Source organism: Gopherus flavomarginatus, chromosome 4 (genome assembly GCF_025201925.1).
Source record: "Gopherus flavomarginatus isolate rGopFla2 chromosome 4, rGopFla2.mat.asm, whole genome shotgun sequence".
Classification (NCBI taxonomy): domain Eukaryota; kingdom Metazoa; phylum Chordata; order Testudines; family Testudinidae; genus Gopherus; species Gopherus flavomarginatus.
In genome coordinates, this window is record NC_066620.1 from 44,585,345 (window position 1) to 44,611,128 (window position 25,784).

General features: G+C 44.8%; 1 protein-coding gene across 16 annotated transcripts in view; it reads left to right on the forward strand.

Moving 5' to 3' along the window:
* The window catches only part of TRERF1 (transcriptional regulating factor 1), a 145,626-nt gene that overhangs the window by 49,988 nt on the left and 69,854 nt on the right, over window positions 1–25,784 (forward strand). For 3 of the 16 annotated variants that reach the window (XM_050951754.1, XM_050951757.1, XM_050951761.1), the window contains one exon: window positions 5,156–5,214. The exons of the other annotated variants lie outside the window; for them this stretch is intronic. The gene's annotated coding sequence lies outside the window, so the exon portion shown is untranslated. The remainder of the gene's footprint in view (window positions 1–5,155; window positions 5,215–25,784) is intronic. 16 annotated transcript variants of the gene reach the window in all.

Below are 25,784 nucleotides of genomic sequence, written 5' to 3' on the forward strand. Positions count from 1 at the left end.
TGTACATGAATGATGCTGTTTTATAAGAGGCAGCTGTCATTACAATTACTATGAAGAGGGAACAACCTCTTCATACTTAAGACTGCAAGTTCATTTTCATTAGAAACCCCGGCTCCTAAATACCACAAAAAAAGAAATATCTTCCTTAGAACTGGTAGGTGAGTGAGGTCTTCGGCTTATTTCCCCTTCTTCCCCCTTTGGATTTCGAAGTAAGTCAGAACAGGGATTACTTACAATACCAAAGTAACAAACATGTTCTCCAGTTTCCAAAAAAAATTTTTTTTCTCCACTTGCAGCCAAAACCCCTCCAAAAACACAAAAGTCAGGAAAATGCAGAGAGCGATAAAATTTAGATGGCGAGGATTTCACCCCTAGTATGGGAAGGTAGGAGTGAGTGCCTCTACCCTAGTCTTTATCCCTAATCCACGTTCAGGCTGTCTTTAAAAAATAAGCAATATCAGAGACAATAACTTTGCTGAGGTGAAATTAAGGTTGATAGAAGTATAAGTAATTAATGATTACAAATCCTTACAACAAATTTGGACATAACTGGGGAGAAAACCAAACCAACCAACTCTCCTCCCCACACACACACCGTTCAATAGCTTGGAAATTCATAGTTAAGATTAAATTTACTAAAACTCTAAATATATTAACATATGGAAATTGATAGGTGGGGTACTGTGATGGAGATTACTAGGCATTTGCTGCTCTCTGCCAAAGGGCCCACCACATTAGTGTGCCCTGTACTAAGAAGGGACCTTGATGGAAAGTGAAGAGCAGCAACTTTGGACCTCCTAGGGGTTGCCTAAATAGGCCTCCCATGATCAGCTGCAGGCACAATCAGCAAGAGTTAGTCCTTCAGCACCTCGAATGGCCAGGAGCAGATGGAGGCCAATCAGGGCCTAGCAGGCCGGATAAAAAGGGCTGGCTGCTTCTACTGTGGGTCAGGATGAAGCCAGGGAAGGAAGGCTCTCCCTGCCCAAACCCAAGTAACCTGGCCTAGTTAGAGGCTTAACCTTGACAGTGTTTGCCTTGGATCTCTGTGAGGGATTTATTGTTTGTTATGGACTGTAATGCCCAAGTAGCTATTTTGAGCTCAGCGTTCATCTGTTTGGTGTAAAACCTGAGGTGAGCCTGCTCCATGGGGTACCTGGCTCAGGGGAGCCTTTGACAGATATCCAAACTACCTTATCTCTGCCCCGATGGTGATGCTCTAAGTCAGGGGTAGGCAACCTATGGCACGTGTGCCGAAGGTGGCACGCGAACTGATTTTCAGTGGCACTCGCATTGCCCAGGTCCTGGCCACTGGTCCGGGAGGCTCTGCATTTTAATTTAATTTTAAAGGAAGCTTCTTAAACATTTTAAAACCCTTATTAACTTTGCATACAACAATAGTTTAGTTATATATTATAGACTTAGAGAAAGAGACCTTCTAAAAAAGTTAAAATGTATTACTGCCACGCAAAACCTTACATTAGAGTGAATAAATGAAGACACGGCACACCACTTCTGAAAGGTTGCCGACCCCTGCTCTAAGTAAACAAAAAACTCAGACTACCAACTGGTGCCAACTCCAGCCTTGCATTTCACACAAAAAAACCTACTGTACAAATTCCTGTTTAACTGAATACAATACTAAAACACAAGCGTACCAAAACAAGACAGAGACCCACACACACACACACTGCTAAGTATTTTTTAGAAAAGGCAATTTCAAAGAAATGAGTCTTGCACTTGGAGCAGAAGGATGGCTGGTAGTTGCTGAGAGATTTTATTCCATGGTCTTGGCCTGGTCAAAAAAGTTGTGTCTCCTGTATGGATGAACTTAACTCTTAATGTTAGAGAGTTCCATTGCATGAGAGGAGCAAAACTGTCAACCACATCTTCATCCTGGAGCTTTAAGCAATCGTTTCGATACTCTGGGCCCAAGCCATGGAGCGCCTTGAAGATAAGGATCGAGACCTTGAATTCAATTTGTTCTACTGGAAGCCAATGAGAGAACAGAGAACGAGTTTCCTACTAGCCTGTGTTGCTGCGGAGATGTGCTGCAGCATTCTGTTCTAGTTGTAGCTTTCTAAGTGCTGAAGCCTTTGTACTCAAGTATACCACATAGCTGTAGTCCAGCTGAGAGATGAGGAAGTTGTGAATAACTGAGTCCAGGGCATCATTTGGCAGGAGGGGTTGAAGTCTCGTAGCCAAGAAGAGATGACAGAATGCGTTACTCAAGGATGCTGCTGTGAGAGAGCTTAGTGTCAGTGAGGAATCCAAGAGTACTTCTATATTATGAACTGATTTGATCAGTTGTGGGTCTGTACCTTTAATCAAAGGAGATTGCACTGTGGCTGCTAACTCTTCAAAATGTTTTCCTCTGCCCAACAGCATCAACTCTGTTTTGCTCAGGTTCAGCTTCAGCCAGTTGTTTTCATTCATGAGATGATCTTGTTGAAGCACTGGGCCATCTTGGTGGTAAGTCACCACCAAACCTTTCCCTCATAAAACTAAATAGATTGAGTTTCTTAAGTCTCGCACTAGAAGGCCTATTGAGATTTCAGATAATTTTTCTTATACTTTTGATGCTTTCTGGTTTTTAAATTCAGTTTTTGAAGTAAGAACACCAGAACTGGACACAGTTTTCCATTAATGTTTGCACTAATGCTATATACAGAGGTAATACCACCTCCCTACATCTACTTGATATTCTCTTGCTTATGCATCCAGAGTTCGTGTTCATCATCTTAGCATCCACTTGGCACTTGCAGCTCATGTTCACCTGATTATTTACCATTGCCACTAAGGTATGTCTACGCAGCAGCTGGGAAGGTGCTTTCCAGCATGGAGGGCGGAGGGGTAGACAGATGTGCTAGCTTGAGCAGAGCTAGCGTACTAAAAATAGCAGTGTGGCTGTGGTGTCATGGATGGTGGGGGGTCAGGCAGTTTTGTAGTTGGGAGTAGCCTGAGCTGCTGCAGCAACCATGCTATTTTTAGTGTGCTAGCTCAAGGAGAGCTAGCGCATCTGCCTGCCCATACTGGGAAGCACCCTCCCAACTTCTGTAGTGACATACCCTAAGTCCTTTTCAGTGTCACTTCATTCCACAGTACAGTCTCCCGTCTTGTAAGTGTGACCTATGCTTTTTATTTCTAGAGATGTGAACTTGCGTTTGGCTGTATTAAAGCCTATGTTCAAATAAGCCCACCTGAACAAGAGATCTAGATTGATCTGTATAACTGACCTGTCCCTATCATTTTTTACTGATCCAGCAATTTGTGTGTCATCTGCAAATTTTACCACTATTGATTTTTATATTTTCTTGTAGGTCATTGATAAAGATATTAAATAACATTTGGTCAAGAATATATCCCGGCAGGATCCCACAACTAATAATAAAAGACACAAAAGAGGGGAAATGGGAAGTTGGGATTGCTAAAGGGCATAGTTAAGATAGTTTGGGTATCTCGGTTGAATTTCCATACCTTCAAATATTTGGATTTCTTGTAAATTTAACCATAACTCTGAATCTTCTGGCTTTGGCTTTTTAATATAGTAGTTTGTTTTTTTTTCCTCTTGCTAACTGCAGCATTCTTCTAAGGAATTTTATTCATAATACTCATGTGTGCTATCAACCTTAACTTCACCTTTACAAAAAAATTTGTTTAGTAAAATATAGTAGTTAAAGTCTAAATAATAAATTCATGCTTCAGACTATATCTATTGTGGATCAAATGGTTACTTAGCTTGCAGATTTTTCTAAAACCAAAGTAATATATTTCAACATATAGCACATTTTTGCTCTTTAACAATGAGGAGTATAGAAACTTTTCACTTCAGGTCTGTTTTTTTTAAGTAGCACAAAACTCTCTTATTACTTAAGCCGTTCAAACTTGTTCTGCTGCTATAAGGTGTGCAGACAGATTTTTCTCCTCAACAGGATAACTGTAACATAATTGCTTACATTAGTGCTCTCTTTGCTTGATTTCAAATAGAGTGCTGAATTCTATAATGTGGTGCTCCTATTATTATTAATTTACCAGTGCTCATCACCACAGTATTATTTGAATGCTTCATAAATATTAGAAAGTTAAAGCTCACAATACCTATGTGATGTAAGGAAGTGTTATCCTCAGTATAAAGATGGGCAAACTAAGGCACATAGGGATTGAGTGACTTGCTTAGGGCAACCCCAGAAGTTTGTGCACAGATGCTGATAACTGAATCTTAACCCCAAAGTCATCTTTCAGTGGGTATTCTGTGCTTTTACAGACGTCTTGCAGGTTCATACCTCAAATGAATTTTTTACTCTATTACTGAATGCCGATATTTTACTTTTGACCCTACCTCTCCGTTTTTGAAAATTTGAAACTAATTATAACAACAACAAGTTGCATATTTTTCTGTAGAAGTAGAAACAAATGTTCATGGATCCTTATCTGAAGCTGTATAAAGAGAAGAATGTCAACTTGTTTGTCTCCATCATGTCACTCTTAAACATCCTTCAGAGTTGTCTAATAGCCTTGGAAAAAAAATCCTGTGACCCAATTTCCTTTCCCTCTCTGCTTTTTATGCTGGCTTCCAACTTGAGATATCACCCTTTCTGTAGTTTTTGGAAGGACTGATGAAGCCAGTGACTCCATCTCCCATCACTGGAAGCTTTCTTTGAAGTCCAATGAACTTCACAGTCAATCCCACAAACCAGCTGAGTTTAAGAAGCACATCTTGTCTCAGTGATGTCCTTTAGCCATTAGTTTTAAAACATCTAAAAGATGCTTGGAATTTGTCATGTGATATGTAACTCATTCATGTGTCGTCCCTTGGATGGACCATGCCACCTAGAAAACTTACTGTTACACCAAGTTACAGTACAGAAGGTGCTGCAGAACCTTAAGTGTCTGCTTTATCTCCATGGTAATTCACAAATGCACATTCCGTGTATCAGTTACTCAGAGGAACTAACTGGTTTTGAGTTTTGGTCTGAGGGTGGGAACCAGATTGAGATGGTATTTGTTTCTGTGACTTCCTGGCATGGTGTTAGGGAATTAAAGGGATAAGATGGGATATTCTGAATACCCTAATAAAGGTTGGAGTTTTGAACTACACCTCACTATTCTAAGACTACTTGAAAGACTAAAGCTGGCAAACATTTTGTACTTTCTCCAGACTGAACTGGCTTCCAGGGGTCATCTATAGAGTCGTCTGAGTTTCAGCAAGAGGCTTTGGTAAGACCTATTATGGAAATAGGTTTAGATAAGATGTGGCTTAGTTGACAGTGGGGAGTGAATTCAGGCTTGGTACAAGAATTGCAAGCTCCGATTACTTGAACTAAAAGACACACAAATATAAGAACGGCTATACTGGGTCAGATCAAAGGTCCATATAGCGCAATATTACGTTAGAGCAAGTGATTTGTTTTTGGTGAAGGAGTTATATTTTAAGTATTTTGTTTGTATATTCAGTGTGTTTCCTTGTTTGTAGGTCCCTCTTCTCTTGTGTTTGCTTATATTGTATCTCTTCTGTTGAGTTAAAATATTATTTTTCATGAAGAGCAACCTGAAGGAATAGCTGTTTAAGGTAGAAGAGAAACTTTCTCCCATGTCCTTTGAAACATGTCACTGTTACAGCATAAAGGAATCAGGGAACCCACTGCTTTGCCCTGAGAAACAAACAAGGGAGGGAAACAGTATTAAAAAAAAAAAAAAAGAAAGACCAGTACCTGAGAGTATTGCTTCCAAATGAAAGTGGTTAATGTTATTTTAATGGGTTCAGCTAATGAGACCATGGCTGGGTATCTGCTAATACAAAAGCCAACGAGGCTGTTAATGTGACTGGTGAGTTCTGCCAGAGTATATAGTCTTTTGAATGATAAGGTAATATGGTGAAACATGAATGAGGGGAAAGTCTGCTTTTTGCTCAGGATAAAGGTAGAGGAACCTTTCGTTTGTAGTGTAATTCTTAGAGCAGGAATTCTGGAGTCAGAGCATATGGATCCTCTTCCCAGGTAGGCTAATGACGTTGGGCAAGTCACTTAATTTGTCTCTGTCTTATTTTCCACCTCTGTAAAATAAATGTAATACTTGCCTCAGAAGGACATGATGAAGCTAAATTAATGTTTTAAAGCCATTTTGTAGTCTTCTCTTGAAAGGTGTCTTACATGTACAAAGAGTATTCTTACTGTAAATGCTAAATGTATTTAGTATTTTTTTTTAAATAAAAACCATACTGGGTTGTATGAGATTTGTGGAGTTGAGAAAACCATGGCACATTATTTAAAGGATTGCTAAAAAAAATTGGAGGCAGAGGGCAGTGTGAAAAGAGGATGAAATTAGAAATATTTTCTGATTGAACGCTGGGCACCTAATAAGGTGGGGAAGAAATTGTCAGTTTTTTTTAGAGATGAGTGAATTGTTTCAGAACAACTTATCTTATTGCCTACTTTTTTTTTTTTAAAGCCCATCTTGTAGCTTTTCTGAGTGTGGTAAAAGGGAACAGAATGTTCACCAGTATAAAAGACTACATCATAGAGGAAGCTGCTGCTCACGCTTTTTATTTGAAGAAAATGTAACAAACCAGGAACTGCTATACTGTAGGTCCTTTTTCATAAATAGGAAATACATGAAACCACAAGGCGCAGTATCAGAGCAATGCTAAGTGCCTGGCTGGAACCCAAAAACAAATTCAACGTTAAAAGGGACAGCAACATGAGTTAAAAAGGATGCTATGTAATATAATAATGATCTGGTTGCCAGATTGTGGATTGACTCTCTGTTGAACTTGCTGCCCAGATCTGAATCCCGTGAGATTGAAACAGTGGTCTGAATAAGAACATGAATGATTGGATGCTCAGTAACTTTGATAGTCCAGGAATCTTATTAGAACAAGTAAGCACTCTTTTTGGATATAAGAACAATAACCTGCTCCCCCTCTAATAATCCAGAGGTGTTCCTGATTGACAAATGGTTGCTCTTTTGACCTGTTATCTGTTTTAACTAGTAAAAGCCAGACAAAGTACTGCTACCTAGGCTTGCCATAGCTGACTTAAATACATTAAAAATCCCAGAAAAGATTTTTATGGCTGGTAACTCTGATAGCAACAAATACAGGCTACACTTAAAGGTTTTCAACAGTAAGGGCTTATCTACACTTAAAATGCTACAGCAGTGCAGAATTCTTCGGAAGAATTTTTCTGGTGACATAGCACTGTCTATACTGGGGGTTGGCTTGGCATTTGTAGTGTAGGCATACTTTATGGCAGTAGTTCTCTACCTGTGGTCTGTGGACCTTGGGGGTCTGTAGACGATACTTAATGAGTCTGTGAAAGACACTGACTGAACAGAATTTAGCTATATATACAGACAGCAGATTTCCAAAGGGGTCTGCACCACCCTTTGAAAACTTTTAGGCGTCCACAAATGAAAAAAGCTTGAGAACCAGTGCTCTGTGTTGGTCTACACTGGGAACTTACACTGGAATAGCTGCATCTCTCAAGCATGTGAAAATCTATACTCCTGAGAGATGAAGCTATGCTGACCTAATCCCTGATGTAGATAGTGCCAGGTTGATGGAAGAAGTCCACGCTCCTAGGGGAACCTCTCCTGTCTTGCTAGTGCTGGCTATAAAATAGAAAAAGCTAGTGATTTTTTTTCTTTGCTGAATCTTCCTGTTTTTAGTACATGACTTAAATAATTGTCTTTTCTTCTTTAAATCTTGTCCACACGCCCACATGGAAAAGGGCATCTGCACAAAGAGCAGACATGTTGTTTTTTCAGTAGGTTAAAAGGAATGAGGTGAATCTTGTATCAATCCAAGAGTCTTTCTGTAAAACGCATGTTCAAGTATAAGAAGTATCTTAAAAGGAAAATGAAGTGTTGAGCACTCAGTGAAAAATTGATGACTGAGAGAAGTGTCTGCATGTAAAGTAAATACAATTTGATAAGTGTAAAATTAAGAGCAATATACCATCTTATGAATATCCACCTGTTTTGAAATTAGTCTTCTATGCGGATTTATAGTAAATGATTGCTATAACCACTTCTTGCCTGCTGTTTTGTGAACTGCATATATTTGAACGGGCCATGATTTCAAGATGGAGAAATGGGGAATGAATGCCACCAGGCTAGAAAAGAGTGAAAAAGTTATATTTTTGTTTACAGTACTTTTGATTTAGAAGTTTCTTAAATAGAATTGTGCATTCTGACTGAAAGAGAAATTGATGGACAATTTTCTGAAGATAGTTGTTGTTGTTCTCTTCTCAACCCATACCCTGATATAATCTTGCTTTTCAATATCCCTTTTAATTTTGGTTTCTTATGAGCACATTTCAGTCAGAAAATGTTCCCTGGGTGGGTGGAGGGAGTTAAGTTCCTTTTATGATGAGAAGACACAGATAGCACACATGCTATGTGCATTCTCACTGATTTGGGGCTATGTGGAATCAGGCTAACAGAAGATACTTAACTCTATTATTTATGCCAGTGTTTACATTTTCATCTCAATTAAGTAGAAATAAAGTTTTTGTTAGTTATATGAAAACGTGCAGTGTTAGAAAAAAGTTAGTATGAGTTAGAATGAACGTACTGTATCTTCCTAACTAAGAACTTAATACTGGCTTTGTGTGGTGAGCGTACCAGGACCTTCATGGTCCTCCGATGGAAGCCCCACAATCCTACTACACCGTTACTCAGGAAAGGCGGATAAGGGAGGTATTCCCCTCTGGCCAAAGGTGCTTTAGCGATAACCAGTTTGTTTCAGTTGCATTTGCTTAAGCTGCGTGAGAGAGGACTTGAGAACTTTAACCCTAAGATAAGGGGTGAAGACAAAGAGGTCAGGTGGGAAGAGGCCCACGGAAGTAGCAGCAATGAATTGAAGTGAGCGATAGGGTCCCTGGATTGGAACCTGGAGAAGTGGGCAGGCCCACTGGTGAAATGGTTTAAATCCCAAGAAGGAGACAAGGTTTGTTTGTAAGCTTGAGCAAAGGGCTGAATTTAAAGGGCCCAGAGCTGGGGCTGAAGACTCTGGGAAGAGCAGATACAGCTTTGTTAGATTTTTGTTAACCCAGAAGGTGTTAATTTGGATTGTGTGACCCAGCAATGGGCTTGAGCCACTGAAGATTTTCCAAGTGAGGCTGATGATCTTCAGGGGGCATGCAGCAGCAGGAGGGAGGCGCTTAAGAGGTGACTGTCCCCTGTTTACACTCTGCCACTGACTCGCTGGGACAGTTAGAGTTTCAAATTACACCTCATGGAGCTCAGATGGGTTACGTGCCAGTGTAATCAGTGCCTAGTTTGGCTGGCTGTGTGATCTTGTGGGACATAACCTCCTCAGTCTTCCTAGCTATCTGTAAAATTCACAGTCCTTCTCTAAAGATTCCATCTGTGTAGGGTTCTCGTGTAGGGGTGGTTCTTACCAGGAGACTGGTGTAACTCCTATAGCTTGTCATGATTTTTGACCTTTTGAGGGCAACAGTAGTAGATGACATGCATCCGACGAAGTGGATATTCACCCAGGAAAGCTCATGCTCCAAAATGTCTGTTAGTCTATAAGGTGCCACAGGACTCTTTGCTGCTTTTAGTAGTAGCATGTGTTCCACCCTCTGCATGGTATTAAAGCTCCCTGCAGAGCACTGCAGTCACTTTTATCTTGACCACAGTTGGTAAGGGAGTCTATCCTTTGGCCGTTGCTTCAGCCTCTTCACCAGATCCCAATGGTGCTTCATTGACTGTTCATAACTGTTCATAACTGTACCTTGCCTTCCAGTCAGTTGCTAATTGTTTGTAGTCTTTGCCTCAGGTACTTTGGTACATTTCTGCCATGCTAATGAGTTGAATTGTCATGTGGGAGATCTGGATTTTGTTTTTGGTCTGGCCTGGAAGTACTGTGAAGATGCAGAAAGCTGTTCCAAAATGGGGAATTCAGAGGCCTACTCAGATTCACTGAGCTGGCAAGATGGTGCTGTGCTGTGCTACCGCATTGGTGGGGACTGTACAGTGACAGAAAATGGAATTCTCTTGCTCTGACATACCAAGAAAGGCAATGGGCCACACAATGTTAGTTGAAGCGGAGGGGAAAAAAAGTTTCCATTGTGACATTCTGTAAATTCCCCCATCTTTAAGGCACAGCATCTATGGAATAGAGAATGAGGATCTGATGCTCTTGTGTTTCCCCAATTCCATGTTGTTCCTAACTTTTTTTCCTTTTTCCATAATTACTCGCAGGCATTTGATCCCAGTTATCAATAGCCAGTTTCTGGTTTTTGCAGGAATGATGGTGTTCAGTCTCTGAATTCCTTCAGAAGAGAATCAAGTTAATGATTTGATTCATGTCTGCCGTTACACTATGTATGCAGTGTTGTTGTAGCATTGTCTGTCCTATTATATTAGATAGACAAGATGGGTAAGGTAATATCTTTTATTGAACGCACTTCTGTTAGTGGCAGAGAAGCTTTCAAGCTTACATTGAAGAAGAGCTTGGTGTAAGCTCAAAAGCTTGTCTCTCCCACCAACAGAAGTTGGTCCAGTAAAAGTTATTAGCTCACCCACCTTGCCATTACACTGTTATAGTTTCCTAGTAGCCAGAGGGAGCCATGTAAGAGAGTGAATACACCCTTAATTGAATAAGCATCTGTATAAGAAGTTAAAAGGATCTCCTTACTACGCAGGCCAGGAATACATTACAAAATTATGTCGACCTAAGTTACGTTGGCATACATCTGCCGCAGTTATTACATTGTTTGTGCATGTGCACACTTTTCTCCTTGTGTTAGCAGTGCATGCCCTCACCAGGAGTGCTTGTATCAGTGCAGAGTGCAGTGCATGATGGGTAGGTATCCCACTGTTCAGCATGCCACTGTGCAGCACAGGGTGTTTTGGGAAGCTTTTGCAATGCCTGACAGAGCCTATACAAGTCACACAGGGGTAACTGGGAGCAAGGGGTCAACTTCCTATAATACAGCATTCTCCATGCCATAATTTCATCTGCATCCCACCCAATATTTTGCACCGTCTTTTCAAAACTCCCACAAACATGCATATCTGCCATCTCTGACAGAAGCATGGAGCCTGCACAGGTCTGCACTATTTTCATGAGTGTTTCAAGCACAGGACACAGGATCCTGTAGTATTTGCAGAGCCACTGGGAACATGACAATTCCTTGGAGGCTAGATTGTTGTGGGATATAGAAATAATACAAGGTTGTTGGTGATGTTCATGGAGCAACTGGAGATGGTGGAACATGGATTCGGGGCCTGAGAAACAAGCACCGACTGGTGGGATCGCATTGTGATGTAGGTTAGCAGAATGAGCAGTAGCAGAACTTTCAGATACACAAGACCATGTTTTTAGATCTGTGTGCTGAACTCTCCCCTGCTCTCCAGCACAGGGACATCAAAATGAGAGGTTCGCTGACAGTTGAAAAGCAAGTGATGATTGCATTGTGGAAAGTTGCAATGCCAGATTACTACCTGAGAGTCAGGAAATCCACCGCAGGGGCCACTGTCATGCAAGTGTGCAGGGCCATTAATCGCCTTCTGCTAAGCAGGACTGTGACGCAGGGCAATGTTTAGGACATAGTGGATGGTTTTGCAGCAATAGGCTTCCCAAATTGCAGTGGAGCCGTAGATAGCGTGCATATCCCCACCAGACCACATTGACACAGAGTACATCATCAGTACTTTTCTGTGGTAATGCAAGCACTGATGGATCACTGGGGATACTTTACTGACATTAATGTGGGCAGTCAGGGAATGCACATGACACATGCACCTTTAAGAACACATGACTGTTCAGAAAGCTGCAAGCAGGGACTTTCTTTCCTGACTGGCAGATTACCATTGGGAATGTTGAAACTCCAGTAATGATCCTGGGAGACCCAGCCTATCCCTTGTTCCTGTGGCTCCTAGAGCTGTGTGTTGGCCACCTTGACAGCACCAAGGAATGCTTCAACTGCAGGCTCAGCAGGTGCAGAATGACAGTTGAATGTGCCTTTGTTCGTTTGAAGGATCACTGGCATTGTTTACTTACAAGACTGGACCTCAGTGAGAAAAATAGCCCAATGGTCATAGCTGTCTGCTGTGTCCTGCATAGTATCTCTGAAGCAAAGTGGGGAAAGCTTCCACTGGGGTGGAGGGCAGAGGTGGAGTAGCTGTCTGCTGAATTTGAACAGACAGATAAAAGGGCTTTTAGAAGAGTTATGTGGCTCAGGGAGACTTTGAAAAAACATTTTAATAGCGAGCCAGAGTATGTATATTGCTGTAAGTGTGCTCTACGTGGCCTTGCTTTTTGCAGCTTGGTATAAATCTTGTAGTAATTGCTCTGTATGTAGGAATATAATATTGTCCATACTCCTATATTGTCTGTGAAGGATGTTATGGGGTCTGTGACAAAGTGAAGTAACAGGAAATTGGTGAGTGTCAGACCTGCTTAGCACCAGACAGCATATGTTGTGAACTAATAAAGATGAAGTTTGTACACCCCCCCACCCCACCCCCCCAAAAAAAGTATTCTGTAACATGAACCAGGCAATTAAAAAAAAACATTTAAAACTTAATAAATTAAAGGAACCGACCTTATGAAGGGGAAAGAACAGTCATTTCCATTTCAGGTACGTGTACAGCGACCATGGCTTTCATGGGCCAGTGTATGTGAAGCTGTGATTGTCTGTCTGTTCTGTCCCCCTCACCCTAGATGGAGTGGTGCGGGTAATGCACTGACCCCTGATACCATGTGGAATGTTGAAGGGGGGTATTGGGATATTGAGTTCTTTATGGGCTGCGGAGGGAGGTGAGCACAAGATTGTTGAACCTGCAGGTCTACCTGAGTCTTCAGCATCTCTCTTTGCTGTCTAAGAAGCACAAACATCTCCTGCTGCACATCCCTCTCCTTTTCCTGCACCTTTCTCCCTCCACACTCTTTCTCCATTCTGTCTGCAGTGGTGATACTCTAGGCCCGTGTCTCATTCTCTCATACAGCAATGGCTTGTAGGATCTCCTGGAACACATCATCTCGAGTCCTCTTCTTTCTCCTGCTTATCTGGCTCAGGCATTTGGCAGATGTGGAGGGGGAGAGCCTGAAGGCCACAATGGCAGCAGTAACAGATACAGTAGAGATACCATTATCAGTGTATTCACAATGGAAATAGAAACTTAAGATACTGAGCTCACTCCCCTTACTCCCGAGAAGTTGTAAGCACTACTGTCTCACTTCTCTTTGGGACTGATAGATTAGAGTGCCAGACACAGCACCAGCCATGGTGAGTATGGCCCTTGGGAGGGTTGGGAAAATGAGGGAGGAATAGCTTGCTGGCATAATTATATTTGTGTAGGGCAATGGAACTGAAGACTGGCACTGTTTTCCACAGGCAGTGGTGATTTCAGCAGGTATCTCAGTCCTCAGGGTAACAGGCAGAGAGACCACAGCTGTTGCTGGCATTTCGATGCCACCCGGGCCAATATGCTGCTAGCCTGTGTACTGCAACGGTGCCTTCTGAAGTAATTGCTGAGTGGCGTGGGAAAGTCCTACCACAGTGAAAGAAATAAGACAGTCCTCCCCAGAAACCTTCGGCAGAGGATTGCGGACTACATCCATGAAAGTTTCATAGAGATCTCTACGGAGGATTCATAGGACATTCTGGGGCAGATAAACAAACTGTTCCACTTGGCCCCTCTGCCTAGCTTTACAGAAGAATGAAAAACAGATAGTAACTCTACCTCTTGTGGTTGTTCCACTACCTTTTCCAGCACAAGTTTAAAAAAAAAAAGGTCAACAGATGTATCCTGCTACTTTGGGGGTGCCATCCCTGTAATTTCAAAGAAAACTGCATACTTACCAGAGGTTCCTTCCCCTGCATCAGGCTTGCTAGTGCTCGATTATCAGGACTGGCTGGACTGTGGTGGAATCAAAAATGTCCTGGCTCAGTGTGGCACTGGATCTCCTGGTCGCCTATCCCCCATACGGCTTCTCTTCCTTGTCCACCATCTCCTCCTCCTCGCTGTTCATGGCAGGGGCCTGTGACTTGAGCTCCTTAGAAGTATCCAGAGTGCTCTTGGGGGTGGGGTCAGGGTTGGGATCTCTAGCGAGGATGGCTTGCAGCTCTTTGTAAAAGTTACAGGTCTAAATCTTTCCACCAGATTGATTGTTGGTCTCCCTTGCCTTCTGGTATGCCTGCCGCAGCTCCGTGGCTTTCATGTGGCACTGCTGCTGGCCCCTGTTGTAACCCTTCTTCTGCATCCCCCGAGTAACTGCTTGTAGATGTCCGTTTGTCATAGTATAATTCCCAAATCTGAACCGTAGCGTTCAAAATATGGGTACTAGCATGAATTCCCCTAAGCTTAATTACCAGCTTAGATCCTGTAGTGCTGCCACCAATCAGGACTTAGAGTAGAGCGCCTGATAGACTCTGGTCTCCCCCAAAATCTTCCCTGGGGACCCCAAGACCCAAATTCATTGAGTCTCACAACAAAGGGGAATGAACCATTTCCCTTCCCCTTCCTTTCTTCCTCCTAGCTCTTTCCCGCCCTGGGTACACTAGGAGATCACCATGATTCAACTCCTTGAATCACCACACAAAGAGGAATGATACCTTCCCCCCTCCTCTTCCCTTTCTCCCTCACCCAGAGGCAAAACAGGTTCAAGCTCCGTGAATCTAAAACAAAGAGGAAATTCACTTTTCCCTTCTTCCCCCTTCTCTCTTTCCCTTCTCCCCACCAATTCCCTGGTAAGTACAGACTCAATTCCCTTGAGTCTCAACAAGGAGAAAAAATCAGACAGGTTTTAAAAGCAAAACTTTTAATAAAAAGAGAGAAAAAAGTAAAAGGTCTATCTCTGCAATTTAGAGGGTAAAAAATTACAGGGTCTGCCAGCTTATAGAAACTAAAAAGAAGCCTCCCCTCAGCAAATACAATTTAAAATACTTCCAGCAAACTACACAATTGCAAATACTCACAAAATGGGAATAGAAGATTAGAGAGCCTGTAGGTACGCGTGGTCACTCTGAGTCCAGAGAGAACAAAGCAAAACCCAAAAACACACACAAAGGCTTCCCTCCGCCGAGATTTGAAAGTATCTTGTCTCCTGATTGGTCCTCTGGTCAGGTGTTTCAGGTTACTGTTTGTTAACCCTTTACAGGTGAAAGAGACATTAACCTTTAGTTATCTGTTTATGACACCGTTCTTCTTCGTCTGGATCAGAGCTGTGCCTCCACAGGCCCAAGAGATCTTTAGTAAGGCATTTGATACAGTCTCGCATGATATTCTTATAGATAAACTAGGAAAGTACAATTTAGATGGGGCTACTATAAGGTGGGTGCATAACTGGCTGGATAACCGTACTCAGAGAGTAGTTGTTAATGGCTCCCAATCCTGCTGGAAAGGTAAACAAGTGGGGTTCCGCAGGGGTCTGTTTTGGGACCGGTTCTGTTCAATATCTTCATCAACGATTTAGATGTTGGCATAGAAAGTACGCCTATTAAGTTTGCGGACTATACCAAACTGGGAGGGATTGCAACTGCTTTGGAGGACAGGGTCAAAATTCAAAATGATCTGGACAAATTGGAGAAATGGTCTGAGGTAAACAGGATGAAGTTCAATGAAGATAAATGCAAAGCGCTCCACTTAGGAAGGAACAATCAGTTTCACACATACAGAATGGGAAGAGACTGTCTAGGAAGGAGTATGGCAGAAAGAGATCTAGGGGTCATAGTGGACCACAAGCTTAATATGAGTCAACAGTGTGATACTGTTGCAAAAAAAGCAAACGTGATTCTGGGATGCATTAACAGGTGTGTTGTAAACAAGACACGAGAAGTCATTCTTCCGCTTTACTCTGCGCTGGTTAGGCCTCAACTGGAGTATTGTGTCCAGTTCTGGGCACCGCATTTCAAGAAAGATGTGGAGAAATTGGAGAGGGTCCAGAGAAGAGCAACAAGAATGATTAAAGGTCTTGAGAACATGACCTATGAAGGAAGGCTGAAGGAATTGGGTTTGTTTAGTTTGGAAAAGAGAAGACTGAGAGGGGACATGATAGCAGTTTTCAGGTATCTAAAAGGGTGTCATCAGGAGGAGGGAGAAAACTTGTTCACCTTAGCCTCCAATGATAGAACAAGAAGCAATGGACTTAAACTGCAGCAAGGGAGATTTAGGTTGGACATTAGGAAAAAGTTCCTAACTGTCAGGGTAGTTAAACACTGGAATAGATTGCCTAGGGAGGTTGTATAATCTCCATCTCTGGAGATATTTAAGAGTAGGTTAGATAAATGTCTATTAGGGATGGTCTACACAGTATTTGGTCCTGCCATGAAGGCAGGGGACTGGACTCGATGACCTCTCGAGGTCCCTTCCAGTCCTAGAGTCTGAGTCTATGAGTACCTCCTGTGTACTCTAGGAAGGAGCACGTCTGTAGCATGTAGCTGACATGATCAACTGGGCAATCACACACAATACTGGAGAACTGCTGTGTGTGCTTGCCAAGCTGGGCAAAAGGAAATTCAAAAATTTGCTGGGATTTAAAGAGGAGAAGCGGCTTCCTCTCTACCTGATCCTTGGGCAGCGGAGTTCCCAATGGGACAGCTCATAGAGGCCAATAACAGTTGGCGTAATTAATGCAGTGTCTACACTATCACTGCACCGAACCTAAGTACATCGACCATGACATAGTGCTGCTCTTGGAGGTAGTGTTAAGTCAGTGGGATGCAAATTTAAATGAAGACATATCCACAGCTAGTTCGACATAAACTGCCTTGTGTTGACCTAACTATGTAATGTAGACCAGGCCTTAGATTTTGTAACATCTTTGTCACTTTTTTTTTCCCCACTTACCTTATGCTGTCATTTTCTTTCTTAAGAGACCCCAGTTTGAAACTTTGGGTCATTTGAAGTCCAAACCACAACAGCTTCTGCAGTTAATGATAGGTTGTTGCAGAGAAAAGAAAATTCTAATTTTAGCTGGCAGTGGTGTGGTTTCTACCATGCTGTCACAAGTGTGCTAGTTTTTTTTAATTGTAGCTTGAAAAGAGCAGAGTTGGTTTGTTCACTTTATTTTATAGGATTGTGGTTTTTGCCCTTCATCTGATCTTTGTTTATATAAAAAAATCCCACAATTTTTTAGATGTAGGTTATTTAATACTTACTGGCATTCTCTTAGATGCCTGTGAAAGGACTGAATGCCTACCCCATCCTCAGCAGAGCACAGAGATCCCTGAGTTAGTGTTCAAACTCACACCCTTTTTGGAGTTTGTCTTCATTGGTAAAACTTAGCCTAAGATTGCTCCGTGAGGTTAGCTGTTCTGAGTTTCTCTTCAGGGTCACTGCTATTCTACTTCTCACTTCCTGGACTTGCTCCTATCTCCTTTTTAGCCCAGGTGGCATTAACAAGTGCCACAATGAGTTAGCAGAACTCCAACTGTTCTGTGCAGGGTTCTAACACCTGCTAACAGAGTGGGTCAATGAAAGAGTCTTGTCACCCTGTTAAAATATTGCTGCTCTGAATAGCATGTCCTATATAATATATGGAGATATACCTCTCTCATAGAGTTGGAAGGGACCTTGAATGGTCATTGAGTCCAGTCCCCTGCCTTCACTAGCAGGACCAAGTACCAATTTTTGCCCCAGATCCCTAAATGGCCCCCTCAAGGATTGAACTCACAACCCTGGGTTTAGCAGGTCGATGCTCAAACCACCGAGCTATCCCTCCTTGCTTCCTTTGCCTCTCCCTCTTTTGCTACTGAAGAACCGCTCAGAGATGCCTCTGCGATCTCTTGGGATACTTGTCCAATCAGCAGGAGTCAAATGTATCATCTTCTCTGAGCTGCTTATCTTAGTCAAGTGAAGACAAGCCCAGTCTATATTATAGCCTTGTTTGTATACCTGTGTGCCATTTGCAGACTTGCTTCCATTTTATCCAGTAGGGTTGTTGTGTGCAGGGGAATTGAGGAGAAGAGAGAAAGGAAGATAGAATAAAGAACTCTGCCAACTCTTGAAATTTTTACAGTACCTGGTTGTTACTTAGGTTGAGAACCACTGATCTAATTTAAGCTGTTTACCATTGTGGGCCACCTGTGCAGCTCTCTGTGTGTTATGTGAGGCCGCATCTGCACTATATACTACCTGTATGGCCCTCAGGATGTCACATGGGCTGTAGCTGTGTGCTGATTGGACTGCAGGTTGAGAACCACTGAATTAGATAGCTCTTTGGAGCAGGGACTAACAGTCTTTTAATTATATAGGTGTAGTTCCTGGTGGTGAGAGGAGGGGCTTATTCCTGATTGAGGGCCTCTTGGCACTACTGCAGTACAAATAATAAGTTAATGATTACAACAATCAAATGAAATAATTGCTCTGCATGACTTTTTACTTATCATATAGAGATACTCTGGAGTGGCCGTAATCCTGCAGTGAACCCTGAAATGGGAAAGAACATATGATTTCTATTAAGAAAGCACAAATGGATAACTTCTTGGATTTTATTCTAAGAAGGATACCTAATGTGATAATTTGCTTGAGAGGCACTTATCTCCATGGGATTGATTTGTTCTTCTTTGAGTGCTTGCTCATGTCAATTCCATTCTAGGTGTGTGCCTGCCCATGTGCACAGTTGTCAGAGATTTCTGCCTTGGTGTGTGTAGGGTTGACTGTGGTGCCCCCTTGAGTGCCTCACTCATGCGTCAGTATATTAGGTGCCACGGACCTTACGTCCTCCCAGTTCCTTCTTACTGCTCATGACGGTGGGTTGGAGTGCCTTGTCTTGCAGATCGAAAGAGCAATAGCAGTTCTTTACAACCTTTTATTTTCTTAACTGTACATGGTTTGTAAGTAGTTAGCCTTTAGTAGAGTTAGATTAGAGTATTTAGAGTCCCGGCTGGGACTTCATCCCCCAGTGGGGCCTGCCCTGCTCTCCCAGCTTCTTCATGCTCAACATGCAGCGGGCCGAAGTCTATCCGTGATCCCCATGATAGTTGTCTCAAGTGCCTGGGGGATTTGTAGAAACTTCTGACCTTGAACGCAGAAAGATTAGGATATCCGCTTGAGGGTCCTCCTCATGGAGGCTCCACTGTAGACCCCACGCTGAGTACTTCTGCTTTGGTGCAGAGTGCACTGCTGGCATCGGGCTCTACCCGGCACTATTCCCCTTTGCCAGTGCTGAAGAAGCAGCAAAAGAAGAGGAGGCCCTCAGCACCAAAGAACAGGGGGACTTTGGGCAAAGGACCTGTGTTGGGCCTTGCGCCTGCTTTGGAGCTTCACGGGGGTACCGCAGAGGTCACACCCTCCCCCCAGCCCGGCCAGGGATCCATCCTGGGAAGCAGCAGAGGTCCCCACCTCTCCCAGGGCCATCAATGTCCGAGGCAGCCCCGGTGGCCAAAGACCAAAGGAACCGATCTGCACTGCAGGCGCCGTATCAGGTAGCGGTGCCGGGGCCTTAGCCGAGTCCGAAGGGCAAGCAGTTTGTGATGCAGCCTCAGAAGATGGCGGAGCACCCCCAGTCGCTGGACCATAGGCACAGATTCCTATCTCTGCGACCTCTGACCCCAGCGCTGTATCCTGGCTCTTTAGCTAGAAGACCCAGGTCCTCGACACACTCTCCACCTATTAGGCATGGGACTCCGGAGCTGAGACATCAGTCTCTGTATTGCTGTCATGGGTGAACTTCTGGCCGCAGGTCCCCTAGGCATCGGTCGCCCTCCCTCTGGCGGTCTCCTAGATGTCGGTCTCTGCCCAGGAGGGCCTGTTCACCATCACGGCACCAGTCCTGGTCCCCCGGTACCGTTCCTCCAGCAGTCATCATTACTCACCCCTCGCCTCTCGGGTTGCTGACCAGAGTTGCTGATCAGGCCTCAACAGCTCCACTGCGGTGGCTGGAAGAACAGTGGTCTGAGTCAAACTGAGAGTTCAGCCCTTCACCTTGAAGCGGGGATTCACCACCAACATGGGAGACCAGTGCAGCACCCACCACTGTTACTTTGCAACAAGGGTAGTGGCCCTCCCAGTGGCCATACTGGAATCCATGGGGTGTACCTGGGATGCCAGTCCCCTACTTCCACCAGCCCTCCCTGGCAGCCTCGGATAAACTGGCCTTGGCACCGCAGTCAGAGCATGGAGGCAAATCCGCTGCGGGGGCAGCACAATGGTCCCCGGTGCCGAGGAGCCTTTCCCCGCACAAGGAATGGAAACAAGCTCTTCCACAGGCAATGCAGTCATCGTCGTCATCCACAGATGAGGAGGTGGCCGGGCTGTCATATCCAAGCCGTCCCCTGGACAACATTAAGGAGCACCAGGCCCTCCTTAAAAGGGTGGCTGAGAAACTGAACTTACCAATAGAATAGGTCATGGAGGATGCCGATGACCTCTTCAATGTTACTTCAGCCATCACCCCTGCCTAGGTCCTCAGCATTGCCAGGTTACTGTGGCAAAACCCCTAGTGTATTCCACTGACTTCCAGGAAAGCAGAAAAGAAATACTATGTCTCTGGGAAAGGTTTTGAATACCTGTACACTCTCCCCCCAGCAGCATACCTGGTTCTGTCTGTGGTGAACAAAAGGGGAACACAGTGCTATGTTAGGGGCCCCCCAAAAATAAGGATTCCAAGAGACTTTATTTATTTGGCAGAAAGGTTTATATGATAGCCAGTCTTCAGTTTAGGGTGTCGAACCACCAGGCCCTGTTGGGCAGGTATAATTTCAACCTGTGGGACTCGCTGAATAAGTTCAAGGAGGTGCTCCTGCAGGATCATGCCCAGGAGTTCACTGTGCTGGTGGATAACTTCTTGGAGGGGATGGCCAGGGGAGTACTGAAAATGGCCTGAGATGCTACTGACTTGGCAGCCAGGGTGGTCGCATCTGTGGTGGCCATGAGATGCAGCTTCTGGTTGTAGTCCTCTGGGTTGTCCCAAGAGATGCAGGCCACTATCCAGGGCCTCCCGTTTGAGGGAATGGAGCTCTTCTCCGAGCTCACAGACGCAAGGCTGCACCGCCTTAAAGATTCGTGTGCCATCCTCTGCTCCTTAGGCCTTCACACCCCTCAGCAGGCCTGGAAACTGTTCCACCCTCCACCACTGCCTCCTCTGCACTCTAGGTCCTGGGGAACTCCTAGATCGTGATCCTACAGGAGAAAGGACAAGGGGCCTAAACAGAAGTATACTTCATCTTCCTGCTTGGCTGTACAACCTGACCTTCCCAGAAACCAGCGAGGCCAGAAGCAGTTGTTTTGAGGGTGCACCTGAGGACGGTGCCCCAGTCAGTCTGCTGGATCCATCCCTCTTTTTCCTTAACTGCCTCCACCCTTTCTGGTTGGCCTGGTCCCTTATCACCTCAGACCACTGGGTGCTTGACATGAATTTGTCCGGTTATACCTTGCAGTTTGTAGCCAGATCTCCCTCCCACCCCCTTTCCAGGTCCCTCTTCAGGCACCCTTCTTCATGAGCAATTGCTGATCCAGGAAGTTGAAAACCTCCTGTGCGTGGGGGCAGTGGAGGGGGTCCTGCAGGACATGTCAGGGAAAAGAGTCTACTACCGTTATTTCCTAATCCCGAAAGCAAAAGGAGGGCATAGAGCCATCCTGGACCTGCATCATCTCAACAAGTCTCTCAAGGAGTTGAAATTAGGCATGGTCTTCCTGGCCTTCTCCATCCGCTCCTTGGATCTGGGAGGCTGGTATGCCACCCTCAATTTAAAGGACACATACTTCCATATTCTTGGGGCACTGGCGTTTCCTCCATTTCATGTTGGGCCATCACCATTTCCAGTTCACGGGGATGCACTATGGTTCCTCAATGGCCCAGGGAGTGTTCACAAAGTGTATAGCGCCAATGGCTGCTTTCCTGAGACATTAAGGAGTCCAAATTTGCCCATACCTCGAGTACTGGTTGATAAGTCTTGTCCTGACAGAGGCATCTCGATCTGGTCTGTTCCACTTGTCGTGACCTAGGGTTGGTAATAAATGAGAAAAAGTCAACTGTAACCCTAGTGCAGTGCATAGAATTTATCAGGGTGGTCCTCGACTCCACTTGGGCCAGGGCCTTCCTCCCCGAGACCCAGTTCCAGGCCATGGCAGAGCTCATCTCGTCTCTGAGAGCCCACCCATTCACCACGGCTCACATGTGCCTGAGATTGGTGGGTTACATGGCGGCATGCACTTATGTGGTCAGGCACGCGGGCTCCACCTCAGGCCCCTGCAGGTGTGGCTGGCGGGCTTCCAACTGGCATAGCCTGGACTGGGTGGTCAGGATTCCCAACAGTGTTTTGTTATCGCTCACGTAGTGGCAGGATCCCACATCGGTGCTGGAAGAGGTCCCCTTCGCGACTCCATCCCCATCAGTGATACTCGTCTCAGACTCCCCACCCCAGGTCCGTGGCATCTATTTGGGCACTCTCAGCACACAAGGTCATTGGGCCAGATGCATATCAACATCAGGGTGCTCAGGGCAGTTTGTCTGGCCTGCCAGGCTTTCCTGCCTCAATTGCAGGGCATGGTGGTGCCGGTCCTGATGGACAATACGATAACCATCTTCTATATTAACAGGCAGGGCACAGCCAGGTTGTCTGACCTCTGCCAGGAGTCTCTCCGGCTCTGAGACTTCTATCTACAGCATGATATCCATCTTGTAGCCGCTCACCTCCCTGGGGCCAAGAAGGCCTGGGCAGCTTACCTCAGCAGGACCTTCTTGTCTCGCCACAAGTGGTCCCTCCTTCCGGACATGGTCAGCGTTTTCATGTTTTCTGTTCAATGCAGGGTATGGACAGAGGATCCCTGTTGGATGTCTGTCTTCTCCTGGGGTTGGGGGCTCTGATGTACACCTACCCTCTGGTGCTGTTACTCTTCAGGGTCCTCTTGAATATCAGGAGGGACAGAGTGGGGTGATCCTCATAGCGTCAGCTTGGCTGCATTAGCACTGGTTCAGAACATTGCTGGACCTCTCGGTGGCTGCTCTGTTACGGATACTGCTCTGACTGGACCTCCTAGCCCAGAATTATGGCAGTCTTCTCCATCCAAACCTGCAGGCATTGCACCTGATGGCTTGGCTGCTACATGGTTAAATGAGCAGGAGCAGCAGTACTCAGCTGATGTCCAACAGGTCCTGTTGGGCAGTAGGAAACACTCCACCAGAGCAACCTACCAGGCCAAATGAAAACGGTTCACTTGCTGGATTCCAGATAGAGGCATTCGGCCCGAGCGAGCCTCAGTGCAATTGATCCTGGACTACCTTCTGTATCTCAAACTCCAAGGCCTGTCCCTTTCACCCATCAAGGTCCACTTGGCAGCCATCTTGGCCTTCCATCTGCTGCTCATGGGTGGGTCGGCTTTTGCCCAGGGCCTCGAAAGCCTCTAGCTCCACGTCAAGGACCCCGTCCCCCCGTGGGACCTGAATCTGTTGCTGTCATGGCTCATGGGTTCCCCCTTCAAGCTTTTGGCATCCTGCTGTCTCCTCCTGTCCTGGAAGGTGGCATTCCTGGTTGCAGTGACTTCTGCCTGCCAGGTCGCGGAGATTAGGGCACTCACCTCAGAACTGCCCTAGTCAGTCTTCTACCGTATCAGACCACACCTGCCCAAGGTGCTCTCCCAGTGTCTGGCTCATATGAAATTTTCTTATCTTTTCCCCAAAGCCTCATAAGTCGGAGGAGGAGCATAGGCTACATTCCCTAGATGTCAGGCGGGCATTAGCTTTCTATATTGAGAGGACCAAGCCATTCTATGAGTTGATGCAATTGCTCGTCGCAGTGGCCAACAGGACGAAAGGCCAGCCAGAGTCTGTGCAAAGAATTTCTTTGTGGATCACTGCCTGCGTTTGCTGTCACTATGACCAGGTGAAGGTGCCATCCCGGCAATGTGACCGACCACTCGACCAAGGCGCAGGCCTCTTCGGCAGCCTTTCTGGCCCAAGAGCCTGTCTGTGACATCTGCAGGGCAGTCACCTGGTCATCCATCCATACGTTCATGTCCTGCTACACGCTGACCCAGCAGGCCCGGGCCGATGCTGGCTTTGGTAGGGCTGTATTACAAGCCGCCAGACTGTGAACTCTGAGCTCACCTCCAAGGATACTGCTTTTGAGTCACCTAGAATGGAATCGATATAAGCAAGCACTCTAAGAAGGAAAAACAGTTACGCCTTTTGTAACTGTCCTTTGAAATGTGTTGCTCGTGTCCATTCCATTACCCACCCTCCTGCCCCTCTGTCGGAGTTACAGGCAAGAAGAAACTGAGAGGGCATAGGGTTGGTGATGTCTAATATACTGATGCATGAGCGCAGCACTCAAGGGGGCGCTGCAGCCCACTCTACGGATACCGCTAAGGCAAAGGTCTCCGACTGTGCACATGGGCACGCACACACCTAGAGTGGAATGGGCGTGAGCAATACATCTGGAAGTACAACAGTTACAAAAGGTGAGTAACCGTTTTTTAATTAACTTTGGGCTGTCTGCAGGTTAAATAGTCCATATAAATAGGAGAACAATGGGGAATGCATCAGTAGTGTTTGTATTGCAGGAGAGCTGACTCATGTAAATCAAGAGCTGCAGGGCTGCCATCTTACCCTAGTTCTGGCATAAATGCAAGTTTCTAGTTGTGAATCTCTCTTGCTCTGCTTTAGTACACATTCTTAACCTCAGGAATAAGTTTGTAGAGTGGATACCCTGTAATAATAATACTTTGCTCCTGTAAAGCCCCTTTCATCAGAGGGTGAAAATGTTAGTTACACAACACCGCTATAACCAGTGTCATTGAGCCAGTTTGTGACAGTGCACTACACTGGTGTTTCCCTCATGGCCCATCGGCGTCAGCAGAATTTAAGCTTCCATTTAAAAGTAAATTAAGTTACTAACCCTAAACGTTGCAAATATCTCTGCTGAAGAGGATCCAGTGTAAGTGCCAAGTCTGCAGACAGACGGAATGAAATAACTTTCAGGGGTAAATGATAACTCTTGTTAGATAGCAAGGTGAAAACACAGTGGAATCTCTCTGATTCCTTGTATGGGAGGATTTTGGATGGAGGAGTTAGGCAGGGGCATCATTTGCTGTGGATTGACCCTGCCCCCGACCTTAGTTTGCCTCCCACTCCTGACTCTTCATAGGTCTATATGCACCATTGACCTCTCTCCTCCCTCTACTCCCTGAATTTTTCTGAAATGACACCCCTGGAGTTAGATGTGGCTGGGGCAAGGCAGAGTGTTGACTTGTAGATCCACCAATGCTGCTACTAGGATCCATAGGGCTAAGCCCCACAAATAAAGGGAGTTATACCATCCCAGGTTTTTGCTGCATTGCTGTGGAGCAAGCTGTAGAAGCTCGGTTCTGCACTTTTGTGATGTTGAAACATGGGAATTGTCATACGAGAACAGACCAGCAGAGCACGAGTATCCCGTTGCTGACAGTTTGTTGTACCAGAGGCTTTAAAGTGCAATTAACCTTATGGTGGGCAGTTATGGAGTGAAGTGCCCATAGGGGAATTTCCAAACCTAGTCAGTTAGTGTTTGCCTTATGACCTGTTGCATATGAGGTTTATATCCTTTTATTGTGTGTGTGTGTGTGTGTGCCCACACCTACCTAATGAAACTATGGATATTTTCATTAGCTACATATATGACTAATCATTTTCTGTATCTTACTAAGCTCAATGACAGCTTGTGGCAGGCAGTACTGTTGAATTACAAAAAGTATTTCTTATTATCTGTTTACATTTTTTTACCATACAACTTAATTGAATATTCCCTTGTTTTTGTTCAGGAGAGTGGATAAATAGGAGCACCTGATTGCCTAAACCATTCTTCATTTTAAATTCCTTTACCGTGCCTTTTGTTGTCTCTATAAACTAACAA